Below are 13,277 nucleotides of genomic sequence, written 5' to 3'. Positions count from 1 at the left end.
TTCGTTTATAAATATCACAGTTAGAAAATAAAAAATTCGAAAAAGAGGTTTAGATGTAGACGAGTACTTGTATTGCTAGTATCAAAGAGAATCAACTTTATTTTCTCTAACAGCAGGGTCTGTCACCTGGAAATCCTGCACATAAATGGAACATGAAGTCCATGGCCTGTCAAGTACAAAACTATTTCTTGCCAAGACGCTTAAGCTTCATGAAAAAAGACCATTTCTAAAAGATGCATTCAAACACAAATATTTAAATGATTACCCTACTATCCAAAGGACTGAATATTTTTGAAGCTCAGACCACTTACTTTAATGCTAAGTTTGTAATTCTAGTGCCTTAATTTTTATACATTTTTGCAGTATCATAAGATTTCTGCACTAAAACTGCTTAAAATTTAAAGACATACCTTTTTATCTTCAACTAAATATCACAAATTTCATTGATGTATAAATATTATAAAAATGCACACTGCACAAATGCAAGTAGGCATGCCCAAAATAAAACTGTTACTTCCTGATCATAAAATAACACAAATATCAAAGGAAAAATATAAAATGCAGACTTTGTAGTTGTAATGACAAGATTAATTGCAGATTTCTTACTCTCACATTGATTACCATTTTGATCTCATGAGTAGTCTCAGGAATTCAATGCATTTTAATTAATTGCGGGGCAAAATATATTCATGTGACTCACAGTGGCAGTATTTTGCCCCAACGGTGTGAGGCAAAATACACAGAATTCAGTGGAAAGATTGCAGTTGACTTTAATGGGTTTTGGGCTGGGTTCATAGCACGTGAGGCATATTCACCAACAGCAGTCAACTTCAGTTAACTTTGTAAAGACTCTTTGTCTCTGGAGGAGTTGTAGCCGTAGATCTAAAAACCACTTCTGATTAATATAAAAGATGGAGACCTTACTGAAATGCATGTCAACAAAAGACACACACACAAAAAAACTCAAAGAGGTTTTAAGTCTTCAGCTACCCAATGTCTGGGGAGACCTGCAAGGTTCCTGAGTCATAACTGCCATCAAGCAGCATGATAAAAATGTTTTACTCTAGCAATTCTGCGTTATGCATGAACCCTCTCTTTTAACAGGTGCCCCCTGAAGATCAAGTAGTTCTTTTGATGTTTGTTGACAGTAGGTCCAGCTTCCATAAGAAAATATGGTGGTTAGGATTAATAAGTTTACTCTGCCATAAATCTCCAGATTATAGGTGGGAGAATGAAATGGCAAACAAATACTGAAAAGGTCAAAAGCCCAAATGGTTGAAACATAAATATCACTTACCTTTGGTTCACATTGTCAACATTTTAGAGTAACAGTAACTATGTTGCTGCTGTTAATATTTAGCACAAAAATGGAGTTTCAGTTTTCCTATGTTGTAGCAATAGTTCTGTGAGAACTCACTTCCAGAATTGGCACTCCAGGTATTTTTGGCTTCTTTAGTTTTGTCAGTGCTTACTTTAAGTGCAATGACTGTGACAGAAGCATGGTTATGTATTGCTCTGAAGTCCAGGGATTTTTTTTTTTTTTTCTGGAGAGCAGTAACACCTACAAAGTATTTAATTACACAAATCAGATGCTAGCATATGACAAAAATACAAGAATACAGTAGGCACTCAGTCAAGAAAATGTGCACAATAGATACTAGGATCAGTTCCAGTTCAATGCAAATCTTTGTAAGCAGGCAATCAAAAGTTGGCTCAGCTACTTTATGAGGAAATTCATGTGTCATTATATTGCACTATGAATTTTATTTGGGAGAGGGATCACATCCCAGAAAGGTACTCTTGACAGAATTCTTCAGTTTCCTTCCTATTTTGCCTCTGTGCAATATTGTTCAAATTTTCATGTAACCAACAGTCATTCTGTAATAACAGAAAAGTGAAGCTTCTCTTTGTCATTCAGTTATATCATGTCTCTGTCATAGACAAACCTATATTTTACAGTCACATACTTAATGGTTAATATATGTAAGTTGGTGTCTTCCCACATAACAGGTCACAAAGCAACCCAAAAACCTGAGCTGAAAGAAAGCAATTAATAAGTTGCCTAGCCTTGGCTGTCAGCCATTTATCTGGGTGCTTAGTGTGCAATGTCTGAGCACCTCACAAAGATTAATGTAGTCTTTCAACACCTCTGTTCAGGAATAGGCTCATTTTCTAAATGAAGATGCAATCCAAGGAAAAGCAAATTGCTCACACTGAGTCAAGAAAGCTTGTCAGAGGTGAAAATTGAGCTCAGGTCTCCCAGCCCCAGATGTATTGCCTTGATGATCCTCTCTTGATGGCCCTTTCTCTCAAACACATGCCTTTCCTCATCTCAACATGAAGGATTCTGCAACATGCAACAAAAAAGTAAAGCAAAAATAAACAGTTACCCTAAACAAACTGGGGAAATCTTTCCACCTTGTCCCTAACCAGTAAGTTCTGCAGTAAGATTAATGCTGCCACATACTAATGCATGATTGTAATATCTTTTTTCTTCTCAGTGCTGAGTGCTACCACCGTTGGTTGTGTGACTGGTAAACCACAGTGTAAACCACCTTTTCTATTTAGGGATGCTCCCCCTTCCCCTTCCCCTACCCCCATCCCCCCTTCAAATGTACAGAAAATCCAAAATGAACTATCTGTTTCAAGTGCTATTGAAATAGGTATTAATTCAATTAAAACCAAGAAGTAACTAAGGAAGGTTAAAGAGTTCTAAGGAAACAAGATTTTTAGCAAACCCATACCTTTACCTGTCCTTGAGCATTCTCAGAATTGCCAGATTAAATCTTGGACTTCACAGAGAGCTAAAATACAGAAGGAATTCAAACTGGTGATGCAATGGGACTCATGAAGCAACAGCCATGATGGTCAGACTCTGCTTTCATTAAAGCCAATGTCCATTTTGATGTTAGGAATATTAGAGAAAAGCAACCCTCTGAAAGAGCTGTAATTCCACACAGGGTGATTATGTTTCTCCTAAAAGACATAAGATGACAGCCTGAAAAACAAAAACCTAGGCTGTGATTAGAAAAAATGGCAATGATGAGAAAAGAACAATATTCAGAGTGACTCAATCTCATCACACGTTTTCCAGAGCTGGACTTTGCAGGTAAACATAAAGACTGCAGTCGCTCTGCACTACCAAAAGGTCTCTCTTGGCTTTCAGCTAGCAGCAGCACAGCTTTGGGAGGAACACACGTGAAGCCCTGTAACTAATCTAGGCTCCTTGCGTGACTAAAAGAGAGAGATGGAGAAATTAGGCCCATCCCTAAAATATGTCTCTCAAAAAATTTGGGCAACTTGCCCTCTGATAGCTTTTTTTTTTTTTTCTCTCTGGTCTCTTAACAAAGTTGGAAGCATGGACAGCCAGCTTAGACTGAGGACTAACTTTCAGATGGCCAAAGTTAGGAACAATGAAGCCAGTTCATAGCCTCTGTATTTTGGAACTGCAGAAGAGAAATTAGAAAACTTAGAAAAATTACCATCAAATTCAAACTTTCAAGGCTTAGCAGCAATAGGGTCAGGGCTTTCGTGCAGGATTTGGGCTGGTTGAGAACACTGTGAAGGAGGCAGGAATTAATAACATGGCCATGTTCATGGCACCAGATATTTTATGGACCTAAGTAAGTTAAATTAAGACTTGGTAAAATCTTACATTTTTCTTCTGTCAGCTAAAAATGATACAACTAGAAGACATTACTGGAACTGACCTCCCATAAATCATGTACAAAAGAATGGGGTCTTTTGTATCCTGTCAGAATAGTATCACCATGTGTTCAAAGGTGATAGGAAAAATAAGAGTTCATTAATAGTTACTTTATTTTGTTAAAGACCTCAATTCACCTTATCTAGTACCCATTTCTATAAATGTTTGTTGGTACATCTTATCAGATAACATTTCATTCTGTTAGCATTTTAGGTGCTAAAACTGTTTAGTTTTATAGAATGTCAGTGACAAACCACTTAGCAGATAAGATGTACCTGTAACTATTTTAGATTAATTAATTGTAAATCTTCATGTTTTCCTGCATTAGTTTGAAAACAAGTACTCCATCTAATACATCACTATCAGAATAGCCTATCTAGTTCTCATATTCCTCTTTTCTCAGATTTTTGCTTTTTGAGAGTACAGAACAAACTGTCTGCCATTTTCTATTACTCTTTTAAAATTCAAATGAATTTACATTCTCTTAGAAGCCTAAAATTGATAGACCTGAAATTCAGTTTTAGACTCAATTTTGGCCTGGTGATGACAGTTACATTCACTGGGACCCACTGTGCCATAACATTTTCAAAGATTATTTTTATGTTTTTAATGACACCAAGTTGTTTTTATTAAGTTCTAAAGTTGCACAATACATAAATAAAAAGTTCTTAATTCTGTCTGTCATTTCAAAGGAACAGAAAGAGAATATAATGTGCCTTACTGCACTTGTAATTTTGCCTTTCAAGCTTTTCACAGATTTTCCTGCTGAAAATACGATGCATTCTTTTTTAAAATTTTGCAGGTTTTTCAGACCAGAAATAAACAGACAGAAAAGAGAAGTTGAAGAATTTTTATGCTGATGAAGTGCATTCTAAGCATTTTAGGATTCTTATGTTGGTAATTTCTGTCTCTCACATCAGCTCTTTGTCCCATCTTCCCTGTACCTGGGCTTTGGTACTTTAAGAAATGCAAGTATTCATTTCTTGCATCAATACGAATGCAACTGTATGAAAATGCACAAAAGTTAGATGTGTTAGATGCCATGTGGGCAACGAATTCAATGTTTGTATAAAGCCTGAGTTTACAACTCTTTATAAAATAGACTTAAGAAGGGAACAGTTTTGTTGTTCCATCTCACCTTAAGCTCAAAAACTGTCCCCATATGGCAGCAAGATGAAGACAAGGATTTAGGAGGCTTTTTAAAAATATGAGATTGGACTGGGCCTACTGGTGTATCTCATTCCTTCTCTGCAATTACAGGCAAATGCATACATAATCCCTTTCACAAACAGAAGTTTATGAAGTCCTATGTTAACTAAATTAGGATTTGTGCCTTATCAGATTAGTATTTTTGCTATTCCTACTGGAAAGTAGTTCTATTACATTAATCTTCTCATTGCTACACACTGTCTTTTAATTTCCAGAAAAATTATAACTATGGGCCATGTGAATTCATTTGTTTCTGTTTACATCAGTGAAAGCAAGAGAGAAATGAATGCCTACAACAGACTAGCTAACATGCTGGTAGTTAGGACATTTATGCTTGATCAGGCCAGAAATATGAGTGCAAGTTATCACATTTTACACAAACACTGTAGCCTCTGGGCTAGCAACTTTTCTGGGCAGGCATCACCAGCTACCAGCCCCAGTTCTAGTCCCACCAAATTCTGTCTTGGACTCAAAGAACCTGTGTTGTTGAAAGTTTTATTGAAGCTGGAATATTTAAGAAAAAAAAGTTGTGGTTCTGATGAAGTGCCACTTTCCAACACATATATAAACCATTTCAACAAATAATTCCCGGCCACGTTTATTACATAATTAAATTTTTAAAGGTACCTCAGAGAATAAGTGAAATAGAGTCCAGTTATGTTTTCTGAGAGATCTCCTGCTTCCCGATTTTATTGTGGTTATATTCCCAAGCAGTATGCAGCATTCTAAGGGCTATGATTTGCTGAGCAACTGAAAGCATTTTTGTTTACACTGTTGTTTTTAACTAAGTCCATATGAGCAAGTTCAAACATTGCTGCTATCTTTTGATTAAAGCAGACTTAGTTCCCTAAGGGGCAGGGAAACATTGGGACCATAACTGACAAATACATGCATCACGCAAATGAAGATTATTTATGCAGAGAAGAGAGCACATCTCTTTTTAATAAGGAAGAGCCAGAAGATGGTAAAGACCCTATTAACTTTACACACTAGCTTTAATCAGATACTGGGTTGGGTACAGGGCTGAATTTTCCTCACATCACTTTCAGTCATCAAGTAAAAAAATGAGAGTATTATGGAGATAATCCCACCTGGGAGACTGGATTGGGTGCCTGGAGCGAAAAAAATCTGCCTCTTTTCCAGAACTGCTCACAGTTACTTTTCTCAAGAGCAAGAGTGGTACGTGGGAAGAACTGTGACCATGTAAGGTTAGGGCTAGGTCCCAAAAGCGTAGTCCAAACCCAAAAGGCCTCATGAGCTACTAGAGGAGTGATGATTAATTTCTACAGAAGTTTCTAAGTCTTCAAGGACTGAAGATTATTTCCTCTTTGCTAAAGGTCAGCTTTTACACAACCTATTTGCAATGAGCTGCATTTAGTGCTGTGAACAAGCATAGCTGAAGTGCGTTACAAGAGCAAACAGAAGTAGATACTCAGTGTGAACGCTTCACTGAGACAACACGCAACTTTCAGCTAAGCTGTTACAAAGGTCTTATGCAGCAATTGCCCTTTAAACAAGCTTACACCATGATCAGGGAACGTCAAATTTGGGAGGAAGTTTATTTTTGCAAGCTGTTGAATGTGATAGGGTGTTTTTCTTTAAAGCATAAATCTGCCTACTTTTGTAGAAGCTTTTGGAAACTATGAAACATGCAATTGTTTCAGTGAGGGGTTTGCTGAAAAATGCCTGATGGTTATCTTTAAATTATTAGTTTAACTAAACAAGAGAGGTTGAATAGCTGTTGGATAGATATTTTGCAGGGAAATACCTGGTTGTATCTGCATCATCCATCTAGACTTCCCAGCTCTCCTCAAAGCCCAACAAAAAAAGCTGCTCTGGGCCTTAGTGAGCTACTTGGATAACAGCAAGGGATTTAAATGCAGTAAAAAAGATACCGTGAGGAATCTCTCCAAGTATGCAGTTAAAATAAGCCCCTTGCCTGGTCCAAAACCCATGCAGTGAATGATAGCTTTGGGGCATCACCAGACAAGCAAGTTAGTGCTTCTCTCTGACTCACAGCAACCCTTAAATCGTGACTGCAAGACCATAAGTGTCTTGAGCTTTTCATACTTTAATATCAGTCTCATGTAAAGAAAAAGTGGATTCAGACTTGAGGAGAAAGGGACAGAGGATCTAAAGGGCATGTAGAACTTCTCTTTTTTTCCTGCATATTACAGGATTTCTCTTCAGTGTTAATGCTGGAATTATTTTTTTTTTCCTCAGGAATAAAATTCACCTCAGTAGAGTCAGTGGATGAAAATAATACAGCCTCTCAAGTCTACATAAGTCCAAAGGGGTAAATTTTATCTTCACCTTAAATTATTCCTATTATCAATTAATCCAAAGAAATAACAATCACTAACCTACTCTTATCTGACATTAGCATGAACTGAGCTTAATGTGCTTTATAAGCATGACCTTTGGCTTACAGCTGTTGTGGAACAGGCAAGCTGCTTTTATTCTCCTTTTACTGACAGAGAAGCTAAAGCAAAAGGGAAATTGTGCACTTGCTGATAATCACCCAAAACTCCAAAGAAACATTACCAGAGATCTCAGAAGGGAAGGACAGCTGGAAAGGGGAAGGACAGTAAAGGTAAGAGAGTGGGTTTTGATCCACCTCCCCAAAAGTGTGCTAAGGACTCTGGGATAACCACAGAAAAAGACATGTCAAAATGGATTATTTCTAATTTTTTTTCAGAGAGCAGTCAGGTTGGGAAACCACGGTGTTCTTTTCAGTGAAAAAAAAAATCACCATACTTGGTTCTGATTAAAGGAAATGAGTAGAAACTCAAATTTCATTTCAGAGTTTCCCCTTTTCTATACAGACGAAGGTGATGTTTAGCTGTATTGTAAATTCATCATAACATATGAGAAAACTCATTAGGCTAAACATGCCGATGGCAGTTTCTATAGGAAACAGCATGCAAGGGACCATATAACTATTATCATGTCTGATCACCTTCAAGCTTCCTGCCCAGCCGCAGCAGGATCATATGAGGAGGCTGGCGGTATCAGCCCAGGACAAGAACTGAGTGGATGCCTCAGGATTTGTACTGTTTTGCCTGTTTTGTCACCACACCTATAGCATTCAGTTACATCTAAATAAGGGTGGAAAAGACCCTTCTCAAGACAAATAGTCTGTTATTTCTTGGACAAATCTTATTGTCATTTATAAATCAAAATAAACAATTATTTCTGGTATCTTCTAATGCTATTCCCAAATGGCTTTTTCTGAACTTTGATATAAACTCTATTACTTTCCGTGTAGGCCAGCAATGAATTAAAATTAAATGCATATTCAATTAAACATTTTATAATGTGACCAAAACAATATATTGGGGTTAGTCAAACTAGTTCCTATGAAGTGACCTAAAACTTTGTCCAGGATTTATAACTTCTATAAATCGGCAGTGGTAGGAGTCAGCTGAAAAATATGAAACAATCGAATGCTTTTGTTAAAAACATTTAACACTATATTTTTCACTTCTTGGCTAGAACAATCATGGCTATAAATTTCCTGCAGGAGACATTATTTCCCACACAGTACAGAAATTACCTCTGGGACTTCATTTTGCTCCAGACAAAGCAAAAATTCTTTTGCAGTGTATGTGAATATCTCTGTGTGTGAGTGCTGTTTGTAATGCAATAGATTATTTAGCCTCCTGCAGTTTACAAATAATAGACGGAAGTTCTTATTGCTTCACTACAATGGTAGCTTTCTGAAGTAGAGGAGTAAACCTACTTACAGTGTGAAGCAGAGGCCAGCATTTCATTAATTACTTTTGTTAGGTCAGGATCAAGAATATTTGGAGGGGCAGAAAATGTACTATATCTTATAGGTGTCTTAATAATGAAATAAAATGATCCTAAATGGCAAAGAGATTATGGCTGAGACAATGGCTTTGTTCAATATAATGGCTATAAGTTTATTTCAGTATTGATGGCACAGGTGTAAAATGTAAGCCATCATAAAGACACAAGTTGTTCAGTTTTTACTGCCTCGCACTCGTTGCCACCTATGGCAAAGCTCCTTATTAAACGATAGTATTCTTTTGCTAAAGCCAGGGACTGGGTTGCAGGGTTCAGTTTCTGGCTCTGTCACAGGATTAATCGGTGACTTCAGTGTGTTTATCATAACTCCATTAGTAAAATGGTGACATTAGCATTTCTTCCCCTCTTTCTCTTTTTTTTGTTTAGATTGCCAACTCTTCCCAGCAGAGTGTCCCATAGAAATGACCTTCTGTTAACATATCTAGAATTTCTTTTAAATGGCTGAGAGAAGTGGGGAAGAATGGACTACTGAGTTAGGATGAAACTACCTGTAAATATAGAGAATTTTTCCAATCTTTTCTTGCTCACCAATCAGAACACAAAAAAATCATGCAAAAACTTGTGCAAATGCTGCTACATAATAATGATAAAAAAAGATCCGTGTCCCAGGGAGAAATTAGTAAAATTAAAAAAATATGCCAATTCTAATATATTTTCAACAGAAAAAAATGTTCAAATGAAACATTACAGTTTCTTATGGTTTGATATCCCTATTTGGTAAAGAAAGCACGTAGTTTGAACTTTGTCATTTTGATTCCTTTTGCACCACCACTATTTTAAATAATATTATATTACATACAATACTATGATTAAACAATGAATCACAATGAAATGTGAAAATTTTCAGACTTTTGGTCATTTTGGAATTTCTAAAACTTTGCATTTCCCACCAGAAATTCTGTTTACTGACCAAGATTTTAGCCTAACTTTTTGGTCCACGGGGACCATACAATGGGAAAAATCCAGAAAGTCATAATGGACTGAGTGAGAAGTGAGAGAAGATAAACAAAACAAGACACAAAAAGATCACAAACAAAAACTGCAAGATAAATATATTGAGACATACGCAAATTGCCTGGATAACTGTCATTAATTCTTTCTGTTAAAGGCCAGGCATGGAAATTTTAGAATAGTGTAAGAATGTCCTTCAGTGTGAAGGTTCTTGGTAAAGAGCACAAACACGGTGCGGAGGGAAAACAACAGCTTGCAAACCCTGCTAATTGTACGTTAACATTACCATTTTTTCACATTGGTGTGACCACTGTGTTGTCACCTACCCATGTCAGATAAAAATTTTCCCAAGACATTGCTGCAATAAAGAATTACAGAAATTATGAAGGCACAGTCATAAATCCAGGCAGGGAACACGACTATGCTCTTTTCCTATTGGCTGTCAGAACAAACTGTTGAAACAGACGTTAAAGTAAACTGCAGCTCCGTCACACATACTTTCAATGTGATGTCCTGGTCAAAGAAGGATACAGATTTGTTTATCCTAAAAAAGAGACAAGAACACTGACCTTGAAGATCAGATCAAGTATGAAGTGGCCTAAAATAACAAACAAAATGTATGTCATATCTGCAAGATTCATTTCTCAAGTTTATATGTGAAATTCATGAGCAATTCTGGAGAGGTTGATCCTACAAAATGGTACTGAGAAACCAGTTGCCAAGAAACTGCCAGAGGAATTTTGGATGCTCAGCACCTTCCAGGATCGCTCTGATGGAAAAAAAAAATCAGAATGCCCCATTAGATTAAATCAAAGGGCTTAATACTAATCACTGTATGCTGCTCTATCTTGATTTTAATGGACTTATTTCTGGAGCAAGAAAGACCCTCGGTTGAGGAGGGTGAGGTTAGGAAACACTTAAACAAACTGGGAATACACAAGTCCGTGGGACCTGATGGGATGTAGCCCTGAGAGCTGAAGGAGCTGGCTGATGTTGTTGCTTGATTATCTTTGAAAGGTTATGGTGATTGGAAGAGATTCCTGAGGAATGGAAGAAATCAAATGTCATCTCTATCTTCAACAAGGGCAAGAAGGAGGATCCAAGGAACTACAAGCTCGTCAGACTCACCTCCATCCCTGTGAAGGTGATGTAGCAAATAATCCTGGAAACCATTTTCATGCACATGAAGGACATAAATGTTATCAGGAGCAGTCAGCATGGATTTACAGAGGGGAAATCATGCATGACCGACCTGGTAGACTAGTACAATGAGGTGACTAGTTTGGTGAATGACAGGAGAGCAATGGATGGTGTTTACTTCGACTTTAGTAGGGCTTTTGACTCTTTCTCCTATAACACACCCATAGACGAACTGAAGAAGTACCGGTTAGGTAAGTGGCAGTGAGATGGATTGAAAACTGGCTGAACAGCTATGTCCAGAAGAGCGTAATCAGCCAGAGAAAGTCCAGATGGAAACCAACCACTAGTGGGGTTGGTACTGTGTCCTTACAATTTAAAATCCTCTTTAATGACTTGGAAAATGGGACAGAGTACACCGCAGTGAATTTTCAGATGATACGAAAAGTAGAGGAGTGAGTGATACATAAGATGGTTGTGTTGCTCTTCAGAGTGACCTGGACAGGGTGCAGAAACAGGCCAACAGGAAGGTCATGAGGGAGGAATAACCCCAGGCAACAGTACATGGAATGAAGAAGATTTAAGCCAGACTGCATCTCAGCAGTGCTCAGTGACAGGATGAGAGGCAATGGGGACAAACTCAAGCAAATGAGATTCCATCTTAATACAAGAAAACACTTTTTTACTGTGGGGGTGATCAAATACTGGAATATGTTGTCCAGAGTGGCTATGGAGTCTCCATCCTTGGAGATACTGAAAACCTGACTGAGCATGGTCCTGGGCAACTTGCTTTAGGTGGCCCGGCTTGAGTAGGGGGTTTGGGTGAGATGATCTCAAGGTCCTTTCCAACCTTAATGATTCTGTGGCTCTGTGATCCCACATTAGCTTGAATGTAAATAAATCCAGCCTCAAAAAACAAACAAACAATCAACAACAAAAAACCCAGATGACAGGAGAGAGTAATAAAATCCACGACAATACTTTTTGCTTCTAAATTGTCTGTTAGATCCAGGTAAATAATGTTTAATTTTTTCCTGTAAATACTTGCCTGAATTTTTTATTTTTTTTTTTCCAGCCAGCTTGGTGATCCTCTCATATTCAGCTTCTAAGTGAAATTGTGCATCTGAATTTCATTAGTGCGAATTTTAATCTCAAACTTAAATACTAATGGAAAACAAATTTTAAATCTTGCTTTCACAAGCAGTTTCTCTAGAAACATAGGATAAGAATTAGGTTTGCATAGTCAGGGATATACAAGTCTTACAGATTGTGACCAGTCGTAATCCATAAACACAGCTTGAATTCCAGCCCTTTAAGATCAAAAATGCTGACATGGAAAAAAAAATTTCATCCAAAGTAGACATGGCTTTCTACGCCTTTAGGAAAGAGCTCCATAGGAGCTGCTTTTGTGTATTACTTGTACCTTATAAAGCTGCAGATGCATTAACTAATTAATATCTGCTGCCATGCTAGGCACAAAGAAAATATTCTTATGCATATTATTGTACATTTTTCATACGTACAAAAATTAAGTGACTCACCCTGTCTATGCACAAAACAATGGCAAACCTGCACTAGGCACTCAGGAACACCTAGTCTCGTCTAGTAAGACACACCTATATCTTTTGAACTTCACGAATAAATCTGCATTGTGATCACTGACTAATAAAGACTGGATTGCAATTGCAGATCCATATCTGCATTGTTCTCAACTTCTTAACTATAATCAAAGTTCAAAGACTTTTCCAAACATCTACATTTACTACAAGGTAGATTTTGAGTTAGGCAAAATTTATCCCCATAAAGAGAAAATTCCTATTTTCAAGATTTATGAGGCACTTACACTAACCCACTGCACAGGAGTGTATTTGACCCTTTGTGAACTCAAGGGTGTGTGTTATATATCAGAAGTCCCAAGTCTGTGGTGGATTCAATAAAAAGCCTTATCTCTTTTGAAATCAATAGCAACATAAAGAGAGATATACGTAGTTTTTTAAGCAACATGTATTACTTAGAGAGAAATCACATTTGATCACGTTGCAGAAAAATTGGAGAGAAGATAAATGATGCTTTTTTCCACTGGAAATTCTTTGGTATGAATGTGAATGGTATGACAAAGAGAGAGACATATGAAAAGAAGCAGTGCATGGCAAGTTATTGAGACTTTTAGACCAGGGAGTGCAAGCTCTGTATCAGTCACTCCAAAGCCTCTGCTTCAGGTGATACTGAAATCCACTGTATGTTGCATATCTGCTTCACATTTCATATACTATAAAAATTCAGGGCACAGGAAATGTGTCATAATGAGAGAAGGGAACAGGGTTCAGGGATTTCACGTTAGTTTTATGTTGATTTGATTTACACAAGGCAATATAAATCCAAATATACTGCTCATCAGTTCACAAGGAAAATAATCACTAAACTTGAACCACTGCTTTGTCAA

The sequence above is a fragment of the Gavia stellata genome, chromosome 4, assembly GCF_030936135.1.
Source record: "Gavia stellata isolate bGavSte3 chromosome 4, bGavSte3.hap2, whole genome shotgun sequence".
Classification (NCBI taxonomy): domain Eukaryota; kingdom Metazoa; phylum Chordata; class Aves; order Gaviiformes; family Gaviidae; genus Gavia; species Gavia stellata.
The sequence above is the reverse complement of the archived record's forward strand: the minus strand, read 5'-3'. Positions refer to the sequence as shown.